Consider the following 27,171-nt stretch of genomic DNA (forward strand, 5'->3'; position numbering starts at 1 on the left):
TGTCTTGTTGAAAAGTGAAACTTACTTAAAGGACCCCATACCGGCTCTCCTACCTGTTGTTCACATACCCGGAAACCCACATTGTTTTAAAGCTGGAAATCCAGATTTGGTGATTCTTAAAAACGCGATTCTGGATCAGGGTGATCCAATCCAACGTTGCTTTGAACAATCGGGATAAAAGTAAGCTGGATTACGTGATCCTCCATCCAGAAAAATGGGACTCCCAAATCCGGATAGCTTTTATCCGGATTAAATTTTTTTAACCGGCCCCCAGTTCTTAAATCTTTTATCATCTTTATTTGGTGCAGAGTCTGAGTCATAAACGCACTCTGTCAAAATCTGTGATGAGTTTTCTCATCTGCAAACTCTCATTACATCTTGCCATGATATTAAGAGTGTATCCAAGACAGGGTCATCTGACATCTTCAGTTTGTTTTTTATCTGTCAAAACTCTCATTATTGGTTAACCTTTCACAGTCGTCCCTTCTATATCTTTCCATCCGGCCATGTTATCAAAAATATTCTATACAATTAAAGTTGCTATACATGTACATTAAACCTGGGCGGTATTCCATGAAGCAGCATTAAGTTAAAGTCTCTTGCTTGTTTCGGCAAGTCTGCCTCATCAAAATGTCTCATTCTGAGTGAGACCAACATTTGTCTAGAGAATCAGACGGAGAGACAAAGAGCAGGAGAGACTGTTAACTTGAATGGGTTATTGTTGTAGAAAAATGAATTACCAAGAGTCTGGATGAGTGAAGTTTAACAAAGCTTATTACAGAAAAAAATAAAAAGACTTGTACAAGGAGAGCTTCGCATCCGACCCACAGATGGTTGCAGGAGGCTCTGAAGAGCAAAAACAAAGGAAAGCTGTTCTCTATCCTGTGTTGTTAGGATGGCCTGAATAACCAGACAAGACTGTCTGCTTCTCTCTCAAAACAATCTGTCTTATCTTGCAGATGTCCTGACTTCATACAACCCAGCGTCCCCTATGAGAAACACACTGTTCCCAGTTCAGGGTCAGAGTCTCTCAGGCCATCACTTGTACTCAGAAAAATATACAAGTATATACTCAGGAAAGGATAATACATAAAGATGGATAAAAATGTTTAAAGACTATAATAATTATATATATTTATATAATTTATATAATATATATTATAGTATACTATATATATATATGTCCTTCTAAAGACCTCCAGGGTACTGCGCAGAATTTTATGAGTTTAGTGAACTGCTGATTGCAATCTGTTTAAAATTTAACTGTGTAATTATTGTTGGTGATTTTAACATCCATGTAGACAACCCTCAGGACAAACCGACTAAAGATCTGGGTAACAGTCTGGAGAACTTTGAGCTGATTCAGCATATAACAGAGCCCACACACATTAAAGGACACACTCTAGACTTGGTGATTTCAAAGGTTTTGGATGTTTCCAAGGTTACTGTGTGTGAGGTGGGCCTGTCTGATCATTACTGTGTTTTCTTTGAGAGTTATACCCTTATGTGTCTCTTAATTTAGTTTGTTTTTAAACTGTCCTGTATGTCTTACAGATAATTTTCTATTTTCTGTTCTGCCATCTATCGTTGGGGAAAACAAGAAAGAGGACTTACTCATTAGTAAATAGTGTTTTTTATTTTATAGGCGAGCCTGGTTTATTTATTTATTTATTTTTGTTTGTTTGTTTCTTTGTATGTATGCATATGTCTACCCGCCCTGATCCACAATCCATACCAGCAGGTGGCGGTAATGCACCACTCAACGTTGTTTGGCAACAGGGAGAAGAGAAGAAGAGAGAGAACAACACACGAAGAAGAAGACGGACTCCAGCTTAACCATATGCGATTGTTGATCAGTGAATAAAGCTGAGGTCTGGAAGATCTGCTTCACTTCCTTTCAAGGTATTTTCTGAAACATTATTTAGTTTTACTTTAAACTACAGCTGGTGGCTCCGACGTGTCTTGGATCCTGACGATTGTTTGTTTGTGTCCTCTGTGGAGACCAGCTCGCTGGAGAGAAACGACGGACTGGAAGAAGGATTCAGACAAAGTTTTTTATCGAGGGATCCTCGACGGGAAGGGAGGTGAGAATTTACAAACCTCGCTGTGATAAGTTTGGTTTCATCCAATTATGATCATAATTATATTCAGACCACCTGGATTTATTTTTATTTTATGTCTGTAGAAAAATGCGCAATGAGTGAGTGATTGTCTCTTTTTCCGAGATAACCTCAACTTTTAGTGTTTGGTGGTTATTCAACAATATTGTGTTTATGACCTGGAATAAAATAAAATAAAATAAAATAAAATAAAAGGGAAGGATTCGGATTTTTAAAATTTGATAACAGCATAAGAACTCTGCAATAACATGAACAAACAATTATACATAAACAATTTGAACTATTTTACATATGTACAATAATAATATTAATAATAAATAATAATAATAATAAATAATTAATATGTTTTTATGTGGTGTGGTAGTCCTTAAAGCAGTTCTTGTAAAAGAAATATCAGACATGATGGAAATTCATACATCTAAATGGAATTTTTGTACCAGATTAAATACAAAAATGAACAATAAAGACATAATAAATAAAATGACATTAGAATGAAATGTGGAAAAGAATATTACATTACAAATTATTAATAAAGAATATTAGAATGAAGCTGAACCTTATTTTGAAAAAGGTAAATATCCACAGCAGCCTACATAAAATAAAGTTGGATCAATCTTTTAGCCGAGTAAACGTCTAACATTACTGTACACTGATTAAAAAAAAGTAGTTTGTAGGCTAAAAACTTTTCTACATACCTGCATTAGGTCAAACCAAATCTTATTTAAAAAAACACTTTTCATACATAAGTAGCACAAAGGCTTTACATAATAAAATGCTTTCAAACAGAAAGGAATATAAAACAACTAAAAATCCACCCTTATCTTTCTCACACACTCCTACCCAAAGCAGTGTCTCATACCATACACCGTTGGAAAACTCTTCTCTATTTCCAGAAACCTTTTGGGGAAAAATAGAAGAAGAAAAAAAAGACACAACCATAACAGTGTTATCATATGTAACGAGATTCGTTTTTTAAAAAAGAAATATTTATTAAAAATGAAAACTCTGAAAGTTCTTAATCCTCCCAGTTTAGGAGCTACAGGTTATAATGGAGGACAATGACACACAGTAGCATGTACTAGTTCCCGTAGGTAATGGTCCAGCTGCATGAACTTCAAGGCAAATTTATTTGTATAGCACATTTCATGTACAAGACAATTCAAAGTGCTTTACATAAAACATAATATATTACAGTAAGGTGCATTAAAAACGATAAAATTGATTACATAAAAACAGCAGGAAAAAGTTCAAATAAAGAAATAAAGTTAAGATTTCAGCGTAAAAGAGCCAAATGCAGATCTGGACTTTTAAATAAAAACTGTTGAAATGCAGCAGAGAACAGGTGGGTCTTTAACCTGGATTTAAATAAACTGAGTGTTTCTGCTGATCTGAGGCTTTCTGGGAGTTTGTTCCAGACATGTGGAGCATAGAAGCTGAATGCAGCTTCTCCATGTCTGGCTCTGACTCTGGGAACTGATAAGAAACTGGATCCAGATGACCTGAGGGTTCTGGCAGGTTCATACTGGGTCAAGAGGTCTCTGATGTATTTTGGTCCTAAACCATTCAGAGCTTTATAGACCAGCAGCAGAGCTTTAAAATCAATCCTCTGACGAACAGGCAGCCAGTGTAAAGACCTCAGAGCTGGACTGATGTGGTCCACTCTCTTGGTCTTAGTGAGGACTCGAGCAGCAGAGTTCTGAATAAGCTGCAGGTGTCTAATTGATTTTTTTAGGTAGAACCTGTAAAAACACTGTTAAAAAAATAGAATAGAATAGAAATACTTTATTAGTCCTTTCGGAGAGCCCTCAGGGAAATTTGGGAATCAAGCCGACTAAAGATGAAAGCATGGACTAGTTTTTCCAGGTCCTGCTGAGACATCAGATCTTTTACCCTTGATATATTCTTAAGATAATAGTAGGCTGACTTTGTAGTTCCCTTAATGTGTTTTTCAAAGTTAAGGTCTGGGTCCATCTATACACCCAGATTTCTGGCCTGGTTGGTGGTTTTTAGGTGTATAGACTGAAGCTCTGTGGTGACACTTAATCGTTTCTCTTTCACACCAAAGACCATCACCTCAGTTTTGTTTTTGTTTATTTTTTAATATATTTATTGTTTTTTTTATTTAAAGTTTCTTCCAGTTCCTGTGTAAAATGTTCTTTAGTGACTTATGATGAATGTGACTGTTGAAGGGGGGGATTGGGCCTAAGACTGACTGACATTTTTCCATCGTCTGTGTTCAAACATATGTCATTAATGACTTTGGTCAGAGCATCTCAGTGCTGTGGTGTCGTCTAAAACCTGACTGGAAGACATCATAGCAGTTGTTTTGTGTTAAAAAGTCATTTAGTTGATGAAAAATGGCTTTTTCAATTATCTTACTTAGAAAAGGAAGATTTGAGATCAGCCTGTAGTTGCTCATTTGTGTCTTGTCTAGATTGTCCCTTTTTAGCAGAGGTTTGATTACAGCTGTTTTTAGAAGTTCTGGGAAGATGCCGAAAATTTAAGATAAGTTAACAATCTGTAACAGATCTGGTTCCAGAGTTCTTGAGACCTTTTTGAAAAGGCCTGTGGGCAGGATGTCCAAGCAGCAAGAGGAGGAGTTCAACTCACATATGATGTCGCCCAGATCTTTGCTGCTAATGCGACTAAACTGTGTCATGGTGTTTAAGCTGGTTTTCAGTGGACACAGTATATTTCTTGAACCTGTTGCTGCTGATGAACCAACTGTTTGTCTGATATTCTGGATGTTTTCTGTGAAGAATTTGGCAAACTCATTGCAGGCCTTGGTGGAACAGAGTTCAGGTGCTACTGACACAAGAGGGTTTGTTAATCTGTCGACAACAGCGAATAAGACCCGAGCATTATGATAGTTTTTGCTAATAATGTCAGAGAAATAGGACTTTCTTGCATTCCTCAGTTGTAGATTATAAGAGTGAAGTGTCTCTTTAAACATGTCATAATGAACCTGTAGATTTGTTTTTCTCCATCTACGCTCGGCTTTCCGACACTCTCTTGTTCCATTTTTTACCAATGTGGAATTTCTTTTCCTCCCAGAGACAACTTTCACCTTAATAGGAGCAACAACATCCATAATACTTAACATTTAACTAGTGACAAGCTCATTGGGTGAACCCCCTGATAGGGCTTGTGTTAAAGAGAAGACCTGGTTAAACATCCCAGTCGTGTTTTCAGCTATACACCGTTCTGTGATGACCTCTGTTGAGACATTTGTGTGAACAGGAATCGTACTCTCAAAGAAAACACAGTAATGATCAGACAGGCCCACATCACACAGTAATTTTAGAAAAGTTCAAACCCTTCGAGATCAGTAAATCTGGAGTGTGTCCTTTAGTGTGTGTGGGCTCTGTTATATGCTGAGTCAGCCCAAAGTTGTCTAGATTGTTACTCAGGTCTTTAGCCCCCTTATCCTGAGGGTTGTCTACATGGATGTTAAAATCACCAACAATAATTACACAATTAAAGTCTAAACAGATTAAAGCAGCTGTTCAGTAAACTCATCATATAATCCTGCGTAGTACTCTGGTGGGCGGTATATATTCAGAAACATTGATTTATTTTTAGCTTTTAGCTGAAGAGCCACATATTCAAAATAAGTAAAATTTCCAAAAGATAACTGCTTACATTGAAATGATTCATGGAGTAGAAATGCAACCCCCCTCCTCTCCTGTTCAGTCTGACCTCACTGATAAAACTAAAGTTAGGAGGGGTTGACTTTATCAGAGCGGCTGCTCTGTTATCTTGGTTTAACCAAGTTTCTGTTAAAACATAAAATCAAGGTTGTGATCAGTGATAAGATCATTAATTAAAAATGGTTTCCCTGCTAATGACCTAACATTTAATAAAGCTAACTTAATGGGTTTAGAATTGTTTACCCTATGTTTGGGGGCAGGCTGTGGCTCACAGAGTATGTTAACTCTACTCAGAAACCTTTTAGAAAGCAGCTCTCTGTGTTCTGATCGAGCTACTTTTCTCTTTCTGTTGCCAAACAGTACAGATATTGTGAACCTTCTAATAAACAGGGATCCAGCTGGTCCTGGGAAAAATTTTGACTGCCGTAATCCACGCAGCCTGGACCCTCCACACATCATACATTCGAAACATGAAGCTGGCATGGTTGTACAGGAGGGGCTGGGCGCCCTCCCTTCAGCCGCTCTGGTGGGGGGTTTATCGGGGGACAGCAACATACTGGCCTGAGGGGTAGATCTGAGTCCAGCATGGACCCGGTCCATCATCTCTTTAGTGAATTTCAGATGAGGGGAGGGGGGGAGTATGGGCGACAATGACCTGTTTGGGGTTTGGTGGGGCGAAGGATCATCGCCCTGGTCCAATTATTTAGTGCCAGTAATCTACTGAATCTTTCCTCTCCTCTTCTGATGGGGGGCACAGGTCCACTGATAAAAACAGCTGCTTTCAGAGAGCTCGCTGTGTTTAACAGTCCAGTAACGTCCTGCTTCAAAACCTCAGATTGTTGCTTGGACACATCATTTGACCCTGTATGTAGAACCATGTTTCTCACATCTGGGTGATCAGATTTCTCTCCTGCGTGTCACTGATCATATCTTTAGGAAAGCAGAGGACTTTGGTGTTCTTTCCACACATCCACTGAACATCATTTACAGTAGAATCACCAATAATCAGAGTTTCAGGCCCAGCCTTTAGCTTTCCCTGGGGCCTTCTCCTTTCTGACCAGCTTTTAGTCCTCACATCGCAGTCCTGGGATAGATGGCAGTCCAATGAAGATCCCGAGTCATCTGATAGTGGAGCAAATCTGTTCTGTAGTTCCACATTCAGGCGCTTTGGAGGTTTGTTGTTAACCTTCCCAGTCTGGGTTGTCCAGTCCTGTTTCCTACCATGTAGAGGGGAAATAGTGGTCCTTTGTTTTCTAGGGAGCGGAGGCCGGTCAGTCTCATCATAGACTTCAGCTGGCTGCGCCCGGCCTGTGATACGTTGTCCTCCCTTTTCCAGAGGCCATGATTTACTTTTTGGCTTTACATCAAGACAGTTCCAGGGAGGATTTTTATCTGATGATTTATTGTAATTCACAGAGGCTGCTTCTTTTTTCGTAGTGTTATCTGTGCTTTTTAGCCATCTGTTAGCTTGCTCACCTCAGCTGTTGTGGGTCAATGACAAGGTTGTTTCATTTCCATGCAGTCCATTTACTTCAATATTGACTTCAAGGCAGTTTGTTTGTCTAGCGTTAGCACCTTTCCAAGCTACTTAACTTTAGCTGAGTGCTATGCGTAGGCTTCAGCTGTGTGTAGGCCACATACACGGAGCGCTGCAGATAAAAGAGCTATAAAAAATGTTACGGTTTCTGGTAAAAATTCTTTAGTCCCAGCGACTTATAGGTATAAAAACTACTGTGGGTGGGCTTGTAGGTAAAAAAAAAAAGAGGAAAAATCAATGTACAAATCAAAAATAAAAAGAGAAAATAGAAGAATGCAGCAGAAGGAAGAGCAAAAGCAAGAAGCGTTTGTACAGCAGCGAAGCAGGAAGCAGTAGTGAAACTGCTTCTTCTCCTCATCAGTCTCCTCAGAACGTGATCCTTGTGTCGAGGAATTCCTATTAACAGCGGCGTTTGATACAGTGGACCACTAAATACTCCTTCACTGCCAGCAGTATACCATTGGTCTATCTGGAACTGTCCTCAAGTGGTTCCAGTCTTTCCTCACAGGTAGGGCTGAATATGTGGCTCTGGGGGGTGCCAAGTCGAGACCCCACGCTGTCACCTGTGGGGTCCCTTAGTGGTCCATCCTTTGCCCTACCCTGTTTACTTTCTATATGCACCCCTGGGTCACATCATCGGCCAGCACGGAATGTCTTTCCACTGCTGTGCCGATGATACTCAGCTCTACCTGCAGACTGACGGCCACCGTATCCACTCTCTCCTCCTGCCTGGATGACAGAAAAAATTCTACAGCTTAATAGCACAAAAACCAAGGCCATCCTCGTTGGCATCCTGCATCAGGTCCAATCCTCTCCCATCACAACTATTTCATTTTCCAGCCACACCATCCCTCTCTCCACCTCTGTGACAAACCTTGGGGTCAGGTTTGACTCCACCCTTTCATTTGACCACCACATTCACCACATTTGGAGTACTGTTAGGGATGCACGATAACTTTTTTTTGAGACCGATACCGATAACCGATAACTTTCAGCTCCTAAAGGCCGATACCGATAACTGAAAACCGATAACGCATCGATGATCAATCATTACATCAATACTATTAAAAAAAAAAAAAAACACTTTTCACTATTGATAGAGACATTTATTTTTTTCAGTGAAAAGCTATTGGCAAGCCTCTCAAACGCTCTAAAAGATATCAAACAAAACAATTTTATACCTTAAATGCACATCAATTCAAAGAAGGTGCATTGCACTTACTTTTACAAAAATAAAGGCTCCTTGAACCACCTTAAACTGATGCAAATACATGCATTGGGATACAAACTGAAAAAGCCTGTTTTTCAGAAGTAAACAAAAAAACAAGATCAGAAAATTAATGCAAGTTGCATTCAAACATTTCTACTGTTCGTAAGCACAATCAGAATAAGTGTACACTTAAGAATATTGCACTGACACAAGTTAGATTTTATGCAATAAACTGAAAAAGTGCACTCATAACCAAGAACAATATTGCACTGAAACAAGTTAGACTTGTCTACGCAAAAAATGCATTCCATGTTATGGAATCCATAGTGGCAAAAAAAACTAAGTTTAAAGGATTTTTTAATACTTAAACATATCTCTGACCTGACATTACTTAAACTTAACACTCAAACTTTTGGTTCCTTTAAAGGAATACTCCGCCCTCAGAGTGATGTGCCTTCATTCTGTACTCACCCTCATGCTGATTAACACTCTGGAACACTTTCTTGATATTCATCATGTAGCCGGAGATATGAGGAGGTTTTCGTTTTGTCTCAGTTCGGCTACAATGGTGTTGAATGGCGTCCGGTGAAAAAAGGTCCATAAAAGTCCACAAAAACTTGTCAATATTCCTCCATACTGCTCGTCCGAAGTAATCCAAGTGTCCTGCGTGGGTAGCGTCCATCATTTACTCGCGACGACATCATTTAGTTTATTTTTAGAGCTCAAACCTTTAGCATGTTTTGCTAGCGACAGGCGCGTGCATGCGTGATGCACGCGCGCGCGTCCCGCGGCCGCCAATGCATCCAGCGTCACGCGGCGGTACACGCGCTCATGCATCGCGCACGCACGCGCGTCCCGGAAGCAAAACATGCTAAAGGTAGACCACTGTAGACCATTCAGTTTATAGTGTCTGTGTCTGCGGAGGACTGCCGTGTTGACAATTTTAAATTAATTATCGGAGCAAGTCATCATGATATCGGACTTATCGGAATGACGTCACAATTTCCTAATATCGGCCCGATAATTATCGGGCCGATAGTTATCGTGCATCCCTAAGTACTGTAATACCCTCCTCGTCGGGATTCTGGGCAGGAGCCTGCAGAAGCCTCTGCACATCCAGAGCTGTGCTGCCTGCATCCTGATGAGGAGGCACAAATACGACCACATCATCTCGTTTTGCAGTCCCTGCATTGGCTTCCTGACAGTGTTGTTTTCGTCAGCGATGACATCGTTTTCATTTCTTTCACAAACCTTTTTTTCATGACGATAACCAGACGGTGATGAGCTGTGATGCCAAAAAAAACATGATGAGACGTTTGTGAGATTTGTGACGAGACAAAAATATTCAAGAGCTGATTGTGCGACATTAAAAATGCACATTTCTGCCTATTGTGAGCGCAATCTGTCAGTCAGCAATGCTGCTGCACCTTGGCCACGCCCACCACCAGACGTGCAGCGCACACAAGACAGGCAGTTTATTAATTCATAGATGAATCATGGCGGCAGTGTGGATGAAGGGGTTTGGTGGTCGGAAGCAACTAAACGATATATGGACATATTTTAACTATAATCCATCATAATTTCACTTGCAGACCAGGTCAAGTTGAGCATGTGTTCCTCATCCTTTGCTTATATTTTGGGCATGTGTATGTTCAGGGTGGAGTATTGCACTTGAGAAAATTCTCAGAAATAAAGCCACAGTTACCAAAGTAAGGAACTTGTTGCTCTTTGCTTTTTTGGAGTAATTGATTCTGAAGTTAGAACTTTATCTGTACAATGCATAACCTTAAGTAGATCAGAAAGTATTTGCTGTTGGTTGGAAACCTTCCAAGCCTAAAATCATTCCATTTAATTTTGTAATTATTGATGAAAATAACAACAAGCTCACAATGTGTTGCTATATGTTGAACTTGTAGATCTACTATTTTCTTGTGGGACATTTTATATGATGACATAGGGCATCAATTCATGAAAAAAGTTGAAAAATAGAAATAAAAGGTTTCTGCCCAACAGCAGTTAAGTACAGCACAGCAGCATTGCATCCCTGTTGATGGGAATGTCTCGGCTAAAGCTATCAGTCTGGTTAAGGATCTGGTTATTATGCAGAAGCATTAAGATTAACTTGTTTTATGTATTACAATACTTGTTATAACCTGTCAACCTTGATTCCACTTTTTAATACGTATTGTTGACCTAAATTAATTTGTTAAAAGACTTTTTTTATTTGACTAAAACTAGACTAAAACCTTTCTGAGTTTTCGTCAACTAAAACTGGACTCAAACTATCGAACTTAGAAATTACTGAAAATTTGACTAATGAGCATTTTCATCCTGAAGACTAAAACTAAGACTAAAACTGAGATGCCTGCCAAAAAAAACTACTTCCTGTCCATCATAGGATAGAGTATAAGATCTACCTGCTCAGACACTGGAAGGTGAGCATTTAGATTAGAGATTAGAGTGTTTAGATTAGAGATTACAGTATGTGGGCCGGGGATGTAGCTCAGCGGTAGAGCTCGTGCTTTGCATGTGTGTTCTGGGTTCAGTCCTGGATGAATGCCCAGATAAATGCAGAGAGTTGCTTCAGGAAGGGCATCCGGCGTAAAAACATGCGCCAAAGGAACGTGTGAATGCATCCTGCGACTTCCATACCGGGTCAGATGAAAGCAGATGATTCGCTATGGCGACCCCTGAAGGGAAAAAGCCGAAAGGAAAGAAGAAGAGATTACAGCATGTGTACAAATGAATAGAATGTTTTTTTTTGTTTTTTTTTGAAGATCTTTGCAGATTTATTAAAAATAAAATAATAAGAAATCACATGTACATAAGTATTCACAGCCTTTGCCATGAAGCTCAAAAGTGAGTTCAGGTGTATCCTGTGTCAACTGATCATCATTGAGATTTTCCTGCAGCTTAACTGGATTCCACCTGTAGTAAATTTAGTTGACTGGGCATGATTTGGCTAGACACACACCTGTCTATATATAAGGTCCCAGACTTGACAGTGCATGGTAGAGCACAAACCAAACATGAAGTCAAAGAAAATTGTCTGTAGAGATAATCGAGACAGGATTATCTTGAGGCACAAATCTGGGGAAGGGTACAGAAAAATATCTGCTTCCTTGAAGGTCCCAATGAGCACAGTGGCCTCCATCATTCGTAAATGAAGGATGTTCAGAACCACCAGGACGCTTCCTAGAGCTGGCCAGCTGTCTAAACTGAGCGATCAGGGAAGAAGGGCACTAGTCAGGGAGGTGACCAAGAACCCGATGGTCACTTTGTCAGTGCTACAGCATTCCTCTGTGGAGAGAGAAGACCCTTCCAGAAGGACAACCATCTCTGCAGCAATCCACCAATCAGGCCTGTATGGTAGAGTGGCCAGACCGAAGCCATTCTTTAGTAAAAAGCACATGGCAGCCCACCTGAAGTTTGTCAAAATGCACCTTAAAAGCTCAGACCATGAGAAACAAGTTTGTCTGGTCTGATGAGACAAAGATTGAAGTTTTTGGCATGAATGCCAGGTGTCATGTTTGGAGGTGTAGCGTAATGCCTCAACATTAAAGTAAGATCTTAAGGTTCGGAATTAATATTACTATTCATGAAAGGGATCTTTTTATTTTGTTTAAATCGTAAAGGGGCACCACTCTTCTGTAGAAATCTGATTTAACTTTCACAGCCCAGAAGAGAAAACCGTGAAGTGGTATTTTAGTAAAGAAGATTATTCATTTTAATTCAACTTATCTCACATCTGAAGTAGCGAATTCACTCGTCTGATGGGACCATAATAACCATCATAATAACCACAGAAACCATGCTGAATTACAATAATGCAAGCAATTTATTAACCACCAATAATCAATTAGCAGCAAGCAGTAAGAAAGGTCAGCAATTATGAAATTATTAGATGAGATTCAACTTTATTGTCATTACACATGTACAGGTACATGGCAACGAAATGCATTTTGGCATCTAACCAGAAGTTCAAAAGCAGCAAGTGCAGATATAATAAATTAAATATGTACAATGTATGTTATGAGAATATCTTCGAGATTTATAGAATGGACTATGAACATATTATCCAGATTAATATGGGCTTTAAATATAGTCAACTATAAACAAACTATGAACATAATTTACAGGATGAAATATGCAGATGATAAATTATGCTATGCAAAGCTACAGGTGGAACGACATGAAATATTGCAATATAGGCAGTAGCTCCCTAGGGTTGCTAAAACTAGTGACATGTGTGAGTGCAGGATTATCAAGTGGTACAGTGGTGGCGGAGTACAGTTTATGGTCCAAGGAGGAATGGGGGGTGGGCAGTGAAGTTGTGTGTCGGGGTCAGCAAGAGTTCAGTAGGGACACAGTTCTGGGGAAGAAGCTATTCCTCAGTCTGCAGGTCCTTGTCCGGAAGCTCCTGAAGCGCTTGACCGAGGGCAGTAGGGAAAACAGTCAATGAGCAGGGTGGGAAGAGTATCAATATCGCTTTAGAGACTGCCGGCCTCCAGTTGCGCTGGGAGGGTGTATCAGCTTGAAAGACAGTAGAAATAAACAGAATAATGGAAAATAAAGCAAGGATAATGAATGAAATTAAACCAAACCAAAGATTATAAAGAAAATAATATCTGTGAACTTGATGAGGTTGGAATATGGGAAAATTAACTTACTAGTGAGTAGTATTTAATTTTGGTCGGAACATAACAGAGTAACAGGAAGGAATTTGGGTAAGGCAATTTGGAAATGACCAATTTAAATCAAAGGAAATAAACAGCATGATATTTTGGAATAAAAGGGGAAGTTAATTTAGGGTTTAAAAAGACACCAGCTAGACCCAGTTGGAGGTTCGGTTCGGTCTTACTTGGAGCAGGTGGTAGGGTCTATAAGCGGAGCATGGCCAGACGACAAGGTGGCGATTCCCTGAAGTCTGTCTGGTACCCAGCAGGCGACAGCCCGTCCGGAACCGGTCTGGTTCAACTTCCAAGGCGAACCGGGTTGATTCCAACACTCCACTGGCACACGGTGGCAGTTCGCTGGTGTGATGAAGGTGTTTCCAGAACAAGAGCCTTTTCACTTAATATGTCTGCAAACGGGCGTTATTGATCAAAACGCTTGTTGGAAATTGGCTCTGAAGACTGAACTTTGGACTGGCTTTCCAAAGTTCTTTTCAGAAAGAAAAAGTAATTTTAAAATTCAGTAAGTTTTGAATATACCTCGCGTTGTCCATAAAAAGTTTAATTGTAACGTAGAGATTTCTATAAAACTCTGTATACATCACACTTAGATCCATCAGACAATGATATCCATAATTTTCTCAACAATATAGATATTCCAGGTTTATAGCAGGAACAAGTCATGGCCTTAGATTTCCCCCTCTCAGTGGAGGAGCTACATGAAGGCCATAAACATATGCCCTGTAAAAAAAAAAAGCCCCAGGTCCGGATGGCTTCCCAGCAGAGTTCTATAAAGAATTCTGGTAAACACTGGCCCCTACATTTTTCAAAATGGTGACACAAATAAAGGAAAATGGTTGTTTACCCCCAAACATAAACTCTGCCACCATTACTGTATTAATAATTCCAGGTAAAGACCCCACAATACCATCTAGCTACAGACCCATATCACTGATAAAAGCTGACCTTAAAATAATCTGCAAAGCATTAGCTGGAAGGTTAGAGAAAGTAACTTCTCTCATTATACACCCTGATCAAACAGGCTTTATAAAAGGTAGATATTCCTCTGTTAACATGCGGAGACAAATTAATATAATAGATTATTCTACCATCAATAACCTGGAAACAATAATAGTTTCTTTAGATGCAGAGCAAGCTTTTGATCGTGTTAACTGGAAATATTTACTAGCTACTTTAAACAGATTTGGCTTTGGCCCATCTTTCATTAACTGGATTAAAATCCTATACAGTTCTCCTAATGCGACTGTTAGAACAAATTATCAAACCTCTCCAAGTTTTAATTTACAAAGGGGCACCAGACAAGGTTGTCCACTATCCCCCTCACTTTTTGCTATATTTATTGAACCACTAGCCGCTGCAATTAGACACAATCAAGCTATTAAAGGCATTCAGTCCAAAAATATATTTAATAAAATAAGTTTTTATGCTGATGACGTTTGGCTGTTCCTCCAGAGCTCACAAACCTCTCTATCTGAAACAATCTCACTAATTAATAAATTCTCATCACTCTCGGATTACTCCATTAACTAGTCTAAGAGTACAGTTCTACCCATCATCTGTAGCTGAATCTACCCAACATCACCTTACAATCAGGTAACATAAGATACCTGGGTGTAAATATTCCCTCCAGGCTCTTAAACTTAATCACCTTCTTAAGACTATAGAAGATGATCTTGCATGCTGGAAATCTCTACCCATTTCACTCATGGTGAGAGTTGCCACTATAAACATGATGGTTCTACCCAAAATCAACTATTTGTTTTCTATGTTTCCTATGAAACCCATCTCCACCTGGTTTAAATCACTAAAATCACACATATCCCAATTTCCCTGGAAAAATAAACCTTCCCGAATCAGTTTAAAAACTTTACAGAAGCCGGAAGACAGGGAATTAGACCTGCCTAACTTTCAACATTACTTTCTAGCTAATAGGTTGCAATATGTCCTAAAATGGCTCAAACCTAGTCCACTAGATGACCTGTGGATAGACATAGAACAAACATTTTGTGACAGTTTGGAAATTTCTAATCTTCTTTTTTTTCAGCTCAAGTATAAAAAAGCTAAAGTGCTTCAAAAGTGTCAACATCAGCACTTCTCTGACAGCCTGGTGGGAATTTCTCAAAAAGAAAAAAAACAACTCCTCAATAATAGCATGTAAACTCACACCCATCTGGAACAATCCTGATATTCTACTAAACAAAAATATGCTAAATTCTAACCAATGGATTAACAAAGGAATTAAATACGTTCAACATATTATCCATAACAGAAATATTCTATCTTTTAATACACTCTCATCACAATATGAGATTAACAGCAACAGATTCTTAAAATATCAACAACTCAAAACCATAATACACACAAAACTCCTCCTTCACCGAACAGACCTAGAACTTCCTCCAATGGTAGCAGATTTTATGGACCTCTGTACCCCAAAATTACTTTAAAAATATACAGATTAATGCTAAAAGTAGATGATTCAAATTCCCTACCTACTTCGACAGGGGAGAAGGATTTATCCATCAATCCTATTCAACCATTTTGGCTACAAATATGTCTTAATCCCTTTAATATGACAGACAGCCCAAATTTACAACTCATACAATACAAAGTCCTCTATAGAACGCATTACACAGGACAAAGATTGTTTAAGATGGGTCTTAATCACTCCGATATCTGCACACAGTGCACAGGTAACACAGCAGATGATTACCTACACGCTTTATTGCTCTGTGCACCTGTCTAAAAGTTCTGGAACAAGGTTTGTGAGGATTTATCAGTATGGGTTAGATTTAACATTCCTGCATGTCCAAAACTTTGTTTACTGGGTGACCTAAGTGACATCAATATAGACAATAACAAAGCACACATGGTCCTCACGGCCTTATGTATTGCAAAGAAAACTATTTTAGTGAACTGGAAGTCTAAAAACAATCTAAATATTAACCAGTACAGAAATCTCCTTTTGGATCAACAGTCTAGAGCAGGGGTGGCCAATGTCGGTCCTCGAGAGCCACAATCCTGCAGGTTTTCCAAATTTCCCTGCTCCAACACACCTGCACACTGATGAAGAAACTCTGATAAAACTGATGATCTGGCTAAAAACACGTTTTTCCTTTTTATTGTTGAAGTGTGTGTTTGTGCAGCTGTGATAAAAGTCCTACAGCAGCATCACCCAAAGTAAACACCTGCTGATGAACTGTTACATTGCCTGTTAGTTTTCCTTCACGTTTTTTGATTAGATCACTTTAGTTGTAATAATCAGTTCAATATTTGTTTGTTAATTTTCTTGTTGATTTCTGTTGATCAATGGATAAAGTTGAGGTTGTAATGAGCTTTTCTTTTTACAAGATCTACTCTGTAACATGAGACATTATGCATGCAGACATGTAGGTAGAACTTTGAAGAAACTCTGGGGATTAAGTGAGAATTTTTGTGTTGTGTGGTCCTGAAATCCAACATTTTCTTTCATTATCATTTCAGTGTTCCCTACAGATGTGCAGCAGCTGTTGGTGATTACTGAGAGGGTTCCCTGTAAATGGAGTCTGGACAAGCAGGATCCAGAGCTACTTCGCCAAAAAGACGAACCAGAGGAACAATGGCCCAATCAGGATGGAGAGCAGTTGATGCTGGGTTGGTGGAGAGTGTCACCAGTTTACCAATGACGGCTCCTTTGAAGAGTGAAGATGATGAAGAACATCAGCCTTGGTCATATTCGGTCAACCTTCATCAAGCCCAAACTGAAGTCAGGACAGAGGTAGACGCTCCAGCAAACCCAGCTGAACAGATTAAATCAGAAACTGATGGAGAGGACTGTGGAGGACTAGATCTATCCAGTAATCCAGACCCAAATAAACGTTTAAAACCAAATAGTGACAGAAAGGCTTCAGGCTCTTCTGAGACAAAACATTTGTCATACTTTGGACCTGAAATGGAAGACGGTGATAAAAGCTGCAATGACAACAGGGCACATGGGTCGGGTGTAAGCAGTGATATGGAGTGTAACACTGCCAAAATTTCTTTCAGCTGCTCTGAATGTGGTGAAGAGTTTCACTCCCAACGATCTCTTCAGACACACTTAACAAAAAAGTCTTTGAGATGTTTAAAAAGTAAAAAATGTTTTAAAGTGACACAAAATGTAAATATCCAGGAAACAGTCCACACAGGAGAGAAACCATTCATCTGTGATGAATGTGGACATAGATTTAGTTATAAGAGAAGCTTAAACCTACACATGAGAATCCACACAGGAGACAAACCATTCATCTGTGATGAATGTGGACATAGATTTAGTTATAAGACAAGCTTAAACAAACACATGAGAATCCACACAGGAGAGAAACCATTCAGCTGTGATGAATGTGGACATAGATTTAGTTATAAGACAAGCTTAAACCAACACATGAGAATCCACACAGGAGACAAACCATTCAGCTGTGATGAATGTGGACATAGATTTAGTTATAAGACAAGCTTAAACCAACACATGAGAATCCACACAGGAGAGAAACCATTCATCTGTGATGAATGTGGACATAGATTTAGTCAAAAGACAACCTTAAACAAACACATGAGAATCCACACAGGAGAGAAACCATTCAGCTGTTTTGAATGTGGACATAGATTTAGTCTAAAGACCAACTTAAATGAACACGTGAGAATCCACACAGGAGACAAACCATTCAGCTGTGATGAATGTGGACATAGATTTAGTCAAAAGACACACTTAATCCAACACATGAGAATCCACACAGGAGACAAACCATTCAGCTGTTTTGAATGTGGACATAGATTTAGTCAAAAGACCAACTTAACCAACCACATGAGAATCCACACAGGAGACAAACCATTCAGCTGTGATGAATGTGGACATAGATTTAGTCTATAAGACCAACTTAAACCAACACATGAGAATCCACACAGGAGACAAACCATTCAGCTGTGGCGAATGTGGACATAGATTTAGACTAAAGTCCAACCTAAATAAACACATGAGAATCCACACAGGAGAGAAATTTTCAGCTGTGATGAATGTGGACATAGAGCCAGTCTAATGGCATGCTTAACCAAACACATGAGAATCCACAGAGGAAGTTTACTATATCCTTTTGAGGTTTGTGGTAAATTATTTAGGTGGTATCGCTCTTTAAAACGACACATGCGTCTCCACATAAAATAGAAGTGCCACAGTTTCAGGATTGTGCTGCAAATCTTTATGTAGATGTTTTTCCGTATATTTCTGTACAGACATCTCATACTGTTCAATATTCCAGTCCAACATGTGTATGATCCCTCTGGGTCAAATATTACAGAACTATAGCATTAATTATCAAAGTTATGCAGATGATACACAACTTTATGTGTCTCTGTCACCAGACGACTGCAGCCCAATAGACTTATTCTGTCAGTGTCTGGAGCAAATAAACACCTGGATGAGGGAGAATTTTCTACAGTTAAATGAAAACAAAACTGAGATTATTCTTTTTGGTAGCAAAGAGAAGAGGGTCAGCATTGGTAAACACCTGGAAACTCGGGCTCTTAAAATCACCGACCAAGTTCGTAACCTTGGAGTGTTGATAGACTCAGACCTGACTTTTAGCAGCCACATCAAAGCTTCACTAAGAAGCTTTTTACCAGCTCAGAAACATCAACAGAATTAAAAGTTTAGTCTCCCAGAAAGACCAAGAGAAACTCATCCATGCATTCATCTCCAGCAGGCTGGATTACTGTAATGGTCTTTTAACAGGACTTCCTAAAAAGAGCATTAAACATCTGCAGCTCATCCAAAATGCTGCTGCTAGAGTTTTAACCAGGACTAAGAGATCTGAACACATCACACCTGTCACAGACTGGCTTTCAGTCAGTCACAGAATAGATTTTAAAACCCTTCTGATCGTTTGCAAATCCCAGAATGGTTTAGGCCCAGAATACATCTGTGATATGTTCAGAGAATATAAACCTAGCAGAGCTCTTAGATCCAAAGACTCTGGTCAACTAGTCCAGACCAGAGTCCAGACTAAACATGGAGAAGAAGCATTTAGCTGTTATGCTGCAAACAAGTGGAACAAACTGCCCGTGGAGATTAAACTTTCACCAAATGTAGACATTTTTAAAACCAGGTTTTTTCTCATGCTTTTAATCATTTTAATGTAATTTATTATTTTATTATTATCCCTGCTATGTGTTGCTGCCTTTTACAATTTCTTACTATCTGTAATACTTTTGTTTTATGTAAAGCACTTTGAATTGTCCTGTACATGAAATGTGCTATTCAAATAAACTGCTTTGCGTTACATGTGGGTGGGGTGTGGTGATTTGGAGCTTGCTATTCTCTGGTCTGCCGAGAATGTCTGCCATAGGGCATGGTGGGAGGGTTAAGTGTAATGTGGGTGTGTAAAAGGAAGTGTTTCTGGGTACGGTGTGGGGAAGGCTTTGAGTGGGGGGTTACGGGGTGGATAAAAATGGGGAGGGACGGATGGGTGGAGGAGGATGGGGGGAGTGGTAGATGGTGCCCTGGTTCCCATGGTGTGCGGCTGTAACATTGGGGTGGGTGTTAGCCCATGGCAGGTGGTGGTCTGGGGGGGGCTTGGTTCTACTGAGCATAGTGCGGGACCTCTGCTTTGCGGGTGCTGTCTCTGGGCTCTTGGGGCTCGGGCCCATTTGTTCTGGACACCCTAGATGGCCGTTGCCTGGTGGGGTTGACAGCTGCTGTTCTTGGCCGCCCCATGACTGCAGGGGTCTCTGGCTGGGGCCTTCCTCTGCCACCCTCGGGGTGGGTCCCATTTTGATGAGCCAGACTTATTAAAATAAGCAAGACTTTCTCTTAATCTTTCATGGAATATATATTACAACTTACTGTGTAATAGGTTGATTGTATAGAATAATTTGATTAAACTTGATTTGTATGTTTACTGTAACACAGTTTTTCAATACTCACATTTTCCTTCTTACCTTAAACCATCAGTTTTCTGTCCAAGAATGTAAATAAAAACTTGATGCAAATTTGTCTTGTTTCACTCTTTTTTTATTAGATACTATGCTGTTTGACACATTTGTGATGCGGCCAAGGAGGGTGCGTGATTTATTTTAATTAAGATATGGTTTATTCATTTTCTTTAACTGCATGTTATTTTAATTATTTATTGTTTTTACCGCATGTTTTACTGGTTTGAGACCTTGGTTTTTATGGTTTTATTGTCACCCTCTGTAAGCCAATCAAACCTTTTAATTAGCCCAATGAGAGACAGGTGTGGGCAACTCTCAGAGGATTTAGGCGGAGCCCGCAGTGACAGAGGCGACAAGAGAGAGAGAGTCAGACAGAGGATCTGGGCTGGATTGGAGGCAGTCAGGTCCGCAAGACGGCGAAGAGTGGAAGTGATGGAGAGGACGCAGCTGGGAACGAGTGAGGACGACCGGGATTGGGAGTCGGTGTCTGAGGCTGCAAGGTGGGCGACCAGGCGGGACCACAGAGAAGCGGAGGCGGCCAAGAATGCGAGGTGCCGCGGGACCTCTAGAGCAGGGCTACTCAATTTGGTCCCACGAGGGCTTTTTAACTCTGCTCCCCCCTCATATAAAAAGAACCCACAGTGGCCACACTGCCACCCGTGACACATTATCTTTATCTTTAGATGATTTTGTAATAAAACAATCAACCACCTGTTCAGTACAGACTGCACAAACCTCTCACTTCATGGTGAGCTGTGATTCAGGTGGTGAACAGGCAGCTCAAGGAACTGATGGTAGTTAGTGTTGCTATATTTGTTAACTGATCAGTTGACAGCATCCAGTTGTTGCTTTTATGTCTGTCCCTCACCTGACAGTAGCTAGGATAGGCTCCAACTTTTAAAACAAACGGGTTAAGCAAAATGGATGTCCGTATAGGCGATTCAATATGTAATGTATTATTCACTTGATGTATTTACCTTAGAGCTCAGGAGCCTCATTTATAAAGCTGATGTGTGCCAGTTACAGTCAAGTTTTGGGATTTATAAAAACAAAACTTTGACCGTGCCGTACACACAAAATACGGAGAAACAGGAAACTGCGACACCAACATCCCAAGAATTAAACCAAAGAAATTATGTGAAATAGTAGACGGTGCAAAATCAAATATTATCTTTCACATCACAGTTAAGTCTGGGGGTATTTCTCTATCGTTAGTCAAGGGCGTGATTGTTCGATTTGAGAGGAAGATTTCTTGTTTTCACCCTCAAATATATTGCTCTCTCTCAAAACTCTGCTCTCACACTTAAAAAGGTCCTTCTTGCTCTCAAACATATCGTTCTTCCTTTCCAATTTCTGCTCCTCTTCTCAAGTTTAGTGTATCAAGTTAATTTCTCCTGCACTCAAGCTTGGCTTCTTTCCTTCACACTCAGACAAATTCTCTGCTCTCTCAAAACTTACACTCTGTGGTATTTTTTCCTCTCTCTTGGGTTGTGTAATGAGCTTTCTGTCAATTGTCCTTCAGCAGCCCGATGGCCCGCTCCACAACAACACATCTGGCTGTGGTACACGTTGTAGTTTTGGTCCTCTGTGCTCTGCGGTTGGGAAAAGGAGTGAGCAGCCACCATTTGAGGGGATATCCACTTTCATCTTCAAGGTTGGAGGTGTTAGGTACTGTAGTCGTGCGTAACAGCAATTTTTACATCAAATTAATTCCAAATTTATTTATGAAGCACTTTTCATACAAAAAGTAGCACAAAGTGTTGTAAATAAAAATACACTATTAACAATTTTTAAAACACCCACCTGATCATAGTCTACGTTCACACTGCAGGTCTCAATGCTCAAATTCAATTTTTTAATGAAATATGATTATTTCATTTTACTTTATTTTTTTTATGGTCGTTCACATTGTTACGGCGCCTGGCCTTTCTGGATTGGCCTCCGGCCTGTCACTCCACACATGGATGCAAATGCCGCTGTGCCAGTGCTGCCTCGGGATTGGCTGTGGACCAGAGGCTGCAGTTCCGCCCCTCCGCCTCACCGATTGGTCGCTACTGCTCCCGCACTCCCCAACTGGAAATCGTTGTGTGATGCTTCGCCCTTAAATATAGGGACCTGTCATTATTCATGGCAGCTGTGTCACTAGGACACAGTTCGCCTTGTGATTGGTTCTCTAAGTGGTTTGTGAAGGGCTTAACAGTTGTGTGGTTCTTTGAACTGTTGTGCTAAAAGCACTCCTTGTGATTTCTTGTACAATTTAGGTGTCTTGTGAACTTTTGTTATTCTGATTTGACTGTTCAACAGACGGATTGTTAAGACAGTGTTCAATTGGCTGTTTGTTAGGGAGCTTTCTCATTAGGAGAGACTCCTTACTTTTGGTTGGTTAGGATCTTTTGTTTAGCTATTCTGGTTTTGTTTTGACTCTTTAACTTTTATAGGATTTTATTGGTTAAGTTTCCTTTGTTTTGTTAAGCAAATTATATTTTGTTGCCGGTCAGAGTACGGTTCCTTTTAGAGGACACTCTTGGTTTGTACTTATTGTATTTTACCTGAAAAGGACATTTTATGTTTTGTAAATAAATTATTGTTTATTTTGATATCGACACCAGCTTGTTGTGTTACTCCATCCCTTCCACCCCTAGACCAGAAGGGGTCCGTAACACACATTATAATTTCAACGTGACCTTCATTACGCTGGCCCTGAAGTGACACGCATGCTCAGAAGGTAACCAGTGTTGGGGTAGTTACTCTAAAAAAGTAATTAGTTACTGGTTACTCATTACTTCTGTAAATTGTAATGAAATGACTTTAGTAGTTACTGCATTTGAAAAGTAATTTCACTACTAAAATAATGCAAATATCGTCACTGACCACAAGCTCCTTTTCTTTTTTCTTGGTTGGTGTAATCGATCTCTATGGCAACGTGCCCAGGCAAGCACACACACAGCAGGAGCATGCGCACACCACTTCAAACAGATCAGAACTTTACACATAGGCAAACACGGCTCGAGTAACGCAGAAAAACACATTACTGTAGTCCAGTAAAGTCATTTCGTTACCGATGTTTTAAGTGTAATGCACTACTTTACTTCGTTACCCAAAAAAAGTCATATTGTTACTTACTCCCAACACAGTAGATAATACAATGTCATGTAGTGTGTAGTATTTACAGATGTAATCAGTGCTTCACATCTGTTTATCAGTTTGGATGTACTTGCACACACTGAACTGATAAAATTATGCCCAAATGATGAATAAAAGAAGGAGACTGAAAAAAAAGAGCCCAAATGTTAACAGCATTTTGAGGAGCAGTGGCTCCTACTTCTGCACAGAGGCATGTACAGACAATGCAGCCGAGTTCATCTGTGCAGAGTTCTGCAGGGATCTAATTTTACCATCCCGCACCAGCCATTAGGATGATTACCAAACCCGACCCGTGGATATCTTCCAGAGGAATCTGGACCCAACCCGACAATGTAGGATATAACACTGGACCCGACCCGCACGTTAACACATGCTGATTGTAAATACACCCCTGTCCCTCCCTTCATTGCATTACTTTGCCTAATTCATTCTATTTTTAAAGTGTTGGTGATGTTTTGTTGTTTTCTTCATTTAGAAGAATCTGATTTGCATCGTTCTGACTGTCATAAAAAATCCAATATAAGTCACAAATGGAGAAAAAATTGGAATTGAGCTGCAGTGTGAACGGAGCCACCCTGTTGCCACTGAATCCCAGCTCGCTTTTCTGGTCCCTGAAATAACTTTTCTATTTTTTCAGTTTAATAGTTAGCTTGTCAGTGGTCTGTTCGTACCCAGCTGCAGCCATCTCCCTCTGTAGCTATTCAAAGACAGGCTTTTTCTGATTGCCCCCCTCCAATTTACTTTGAATTTCAGAGGACGACCACAATGCCAGAAAAACTGGGTCTCTTCGAACCAGCTTTGTTTATAGAATCCATTACTGTGCTTTTTTGAAGATGGTGGTTTTAATGCTTTTTTGTTGGCCAGGCAGGGGCAGCACTAGTAGCTCGTGGTTGCTGTAGCAACACCAACTGCTTACTCTAGCAACTGCTTAGTGACCCAAGGATGTAATGATAATTTAAAGAAAAAAAGACACAAATTAAATTAAATATGTCATTGTGGGAATTTCAGTTACATTTTTGTAACTGTCCCTGTCCCTGATCCCAGCTCTCCAATCAACTCAACCTGTCACACCTGTTCCTCATTGACTCACCAGTCCTTATATACACCAGCACCACAGTCACTCCCTGTCGGACCTTAATCCTGAATACTTCATGGACTCACACCTTCTCCATTCCTGGTTCCAGTTCCTCCAACCGGCTCCTTCGGGTCGAGTAAGACCTCTCCCTGGTGTTCTGTCTGTATAATAAAGTATAGTTAACCTGCCCTTGTCTCCGTGGAGTCCATTATGTAAAATCCCTGAGTGGGCAATGCAGCTCAGCCTTATTCATCATAGCCCATTCAAGTCCTACTTGAAAAAAGGTTTCTCCCGCTCTTTAGGACTCCGTCAGGGCCGGACTGGGACAAAAAACCAGACCGGGAGAAATTCACTCACTCAGGCTACCCCTACTCATGTACTGCACACCTATGTGTGCACAACCACAACTCCATGGACCTACATATGAGTAAGTAATCCTCAAAAGCCCATTATTCTATTTCAAATCAAATTTATATTTAACAGCCATGAAAACAAAACTAAAAGCTACCAGTCCAGTGCTTTTTAATTTCTTCCATAAGTAGATCACAAAATCTGTACTGTTGCAGTAAGTACTTCCTATACTATTTACACAATTAATATCAATCACTTTTACTGTGTACTTTTCCAGTAATTCAATGTCAAACTCCCTTATAGGTAGCAAAAAGAAGTGATTTTGAAGTGGAAAGAAATCAATTTCTTCCATGAGTAGTTTATGAAACCTGTACTGTTGGACTGCATACTTCCTATACTACTTACACAAATAATATGAAACCCTTTTACTGTGTACTTTTCCAGTAATTCAATGTCAAACTCCTTTGCAGAAAGCATAAAAGGGCATTATCGTCTAAATTTCTTTTTTTTTTTTCTTTTTATCTTTTTATTTATTTATTCTCTCTTCTTTTTTTCTCCTTTTTTTTTTTTTTTTTTTTTTTCCTTTCTTTCCCCCTTCTCCTTTCCCCTCTTCCCACGTTAATGCATCAAATTCAAAACAAAACATTTCATAATTACAATAATTTAAATACAACAATTGTAATACATTCCATAGAAAGAGAGAAAAAAACAAACAAAAAAAAAAAAAAAACAAAAAACAGAGAGAATTGGAGTAGGAAGAAGAATTAATCTTATTAACTCCTACCCCATCCTCATTTCTAAACGAACAGGACAGCCTCATCAACAGTAGATTCTTAAAACACAAATACATCCAGCAGATGCCTCTATTTTCTTAACCATTCAGACAATTCTTTTCATACATTTTAATTATGTACTCTTTATATTTATATTTAAATTGGAGAATATTTGAACAACATTTAAGATCTGTTTTAAGTGAGTTCCATTGTTTTACACCAACCACTGAAACGCTCATTTGTTTGAGTGTAGTTCTTGCAAAAGGATGTTGAAAGTCACAATATCGTCTACTTGATTCATCATTTAGGATAAAAAACGTTTGTAGTCCAAGTGGCAACAAGAAATGTCTAGCTTTATATATTACTAATAATGTTTTCATCACAACCAAGTCTTGCAATTTTAACAGTCCTGACTTCAGAAACAATCCTGTTGTCGACTCTTTAGGTGCAGTTTTATTAATTATTCGTATTGCCCTCTTTTGTAAGACAATTAGAGGGCTTAGATTGGTGCTATAGGAATTACCCCACACTTCCAAACAGTACATCAAGTATGGCAAAATAAGAGAACAGTAGAGAATTCGCATTGCCTTATAATTTAACATAAACTTGACCTTACTCAACACAGCAATGTTTTTACAAATTTTCTTTTTAACGAATGCTATGTGTGACTTCCATTTTAATTTTTCATCAATTTTTCATCAATAACTACTCCTAAAAGTAATTTGAAGTGGAATAAAATCAATTTCTTCCATAATTAGTCCACAAAACCTGTATTGTTGCACTAAGTACTTCCTATATATTTACACAATTAATATCAAACACTTTTACTTTGTACTTTTCTAGTAATTCATTGTCAAAGTCCTTTACAGACAGCAAAAAGCATCGTCCAAATTTGAGGTATATATGTATATATAAAACGGCCTGCAAGACAGAGAGAGCGACAGAAAGAGAGACGCTTCACCTTGAAATCCAGAAGTAGTCATGTTTTGGTGTTAGATTAAGATTATCGAGGCTTTAATATTGACTCCGTGGAACTTTTAATTGAGTCGATGTTCATTTGTTTTATAAACCAACATTTACTGTTAATTGCATCCCTTAATTCCGCCGCATATTTGTGAGACTGAGTGAGGGAATCGACAGTAATTACAAAAGCTTTCCAGGGCTGTTCCTATGTTTTTACTACAAAGTTGAGAGTAAATGCGCACTTGAAATACAGCGGCGGCTAGTTTGACCACGGATATGCGAGAGGCGGCTGTCTTGCCGGCAGTCTTGATCTCGTGTTTAGTTCAGGTGTTGAAAATAAAACTTGACTACTCATATTTTAAATCAGTTGCCAGTTGGTGAAGATGAAAACTGACAAACACAAATCATTTTATTAGTGGGCGGGTGCCAGTTTCTGCAGACCAATCAGCTGCATCAATGTAGTTCACTGTGATTCTTTTTTACCATTTATTCTTTTTTTTTTTTTGTTTGTTTTTTTCCCCAGTTAGGCCACTTAAGACTCCAGGCCACCGGGAATAGTCCCGCTGCTCCCGATGGCCAGTCCGTGCCTACCCCCACTAAAAACGTGATGCTGTAAACTGTATAACCAGCAACCTGTCTACATAATGTATGGAGAAGCATGTCAGTTATGCAAGTGTTGCAGGTTTGAATGTACAAGTGCATGTAGAGG

At 39.5% G+C, this 27,171-nt stretch overlaps 1 protein-coding gene, 1 long non-coding RNA gene and 1 pseudogene across 2 annotated transcripts in view; 2 read left to right on the forward strand and 1 right to left on the reverse strand.

Moving 5' to 3' along the window:
* LOC121633509 overlaps window positions 1-27,171 on the forward strand; it is a 94,818-nt gene that overhangs the window by 17,955 nt on the left and 49,692 nt on the right. The gene's annotated exons all lie outside the window — the stretch shown is intronic.
* Window positions 1,746-18,371, forward strand: LOC121633490 (annotated as a pseudogene).
* Window positions 9,477-26,651, reverse strand: LOC121633561. The gene is made up of 3 exons (XR_006009089.1): window positions 26,638-26,651; window positions 17,766-17,768; window positions 9,477-9,576 (listed from the first exon to the last, which is right to left on the reverse strand). It is a non-coding gene; the product is annotated as an uncharacterized LOC121633561 (long non-coding RNA).

This window comes from Melanotaenia boesemani, chromosome 22, assembly GCF_017639745.1.
Source record: "Melanotaenia boesemani isolate fMelBoe1 chromosome 22, fMelBoe1.pri, whole genome shotgun sequence".
In the NCBI taxonomy this organism is placed as follows: domain Eukaryota; kingdom Metazoa; phylum Chordata; class Actinopteri; order Atheriniformes; family Melanotaeniidae; genus Melanotaenia; species Melanotaenia boesemani.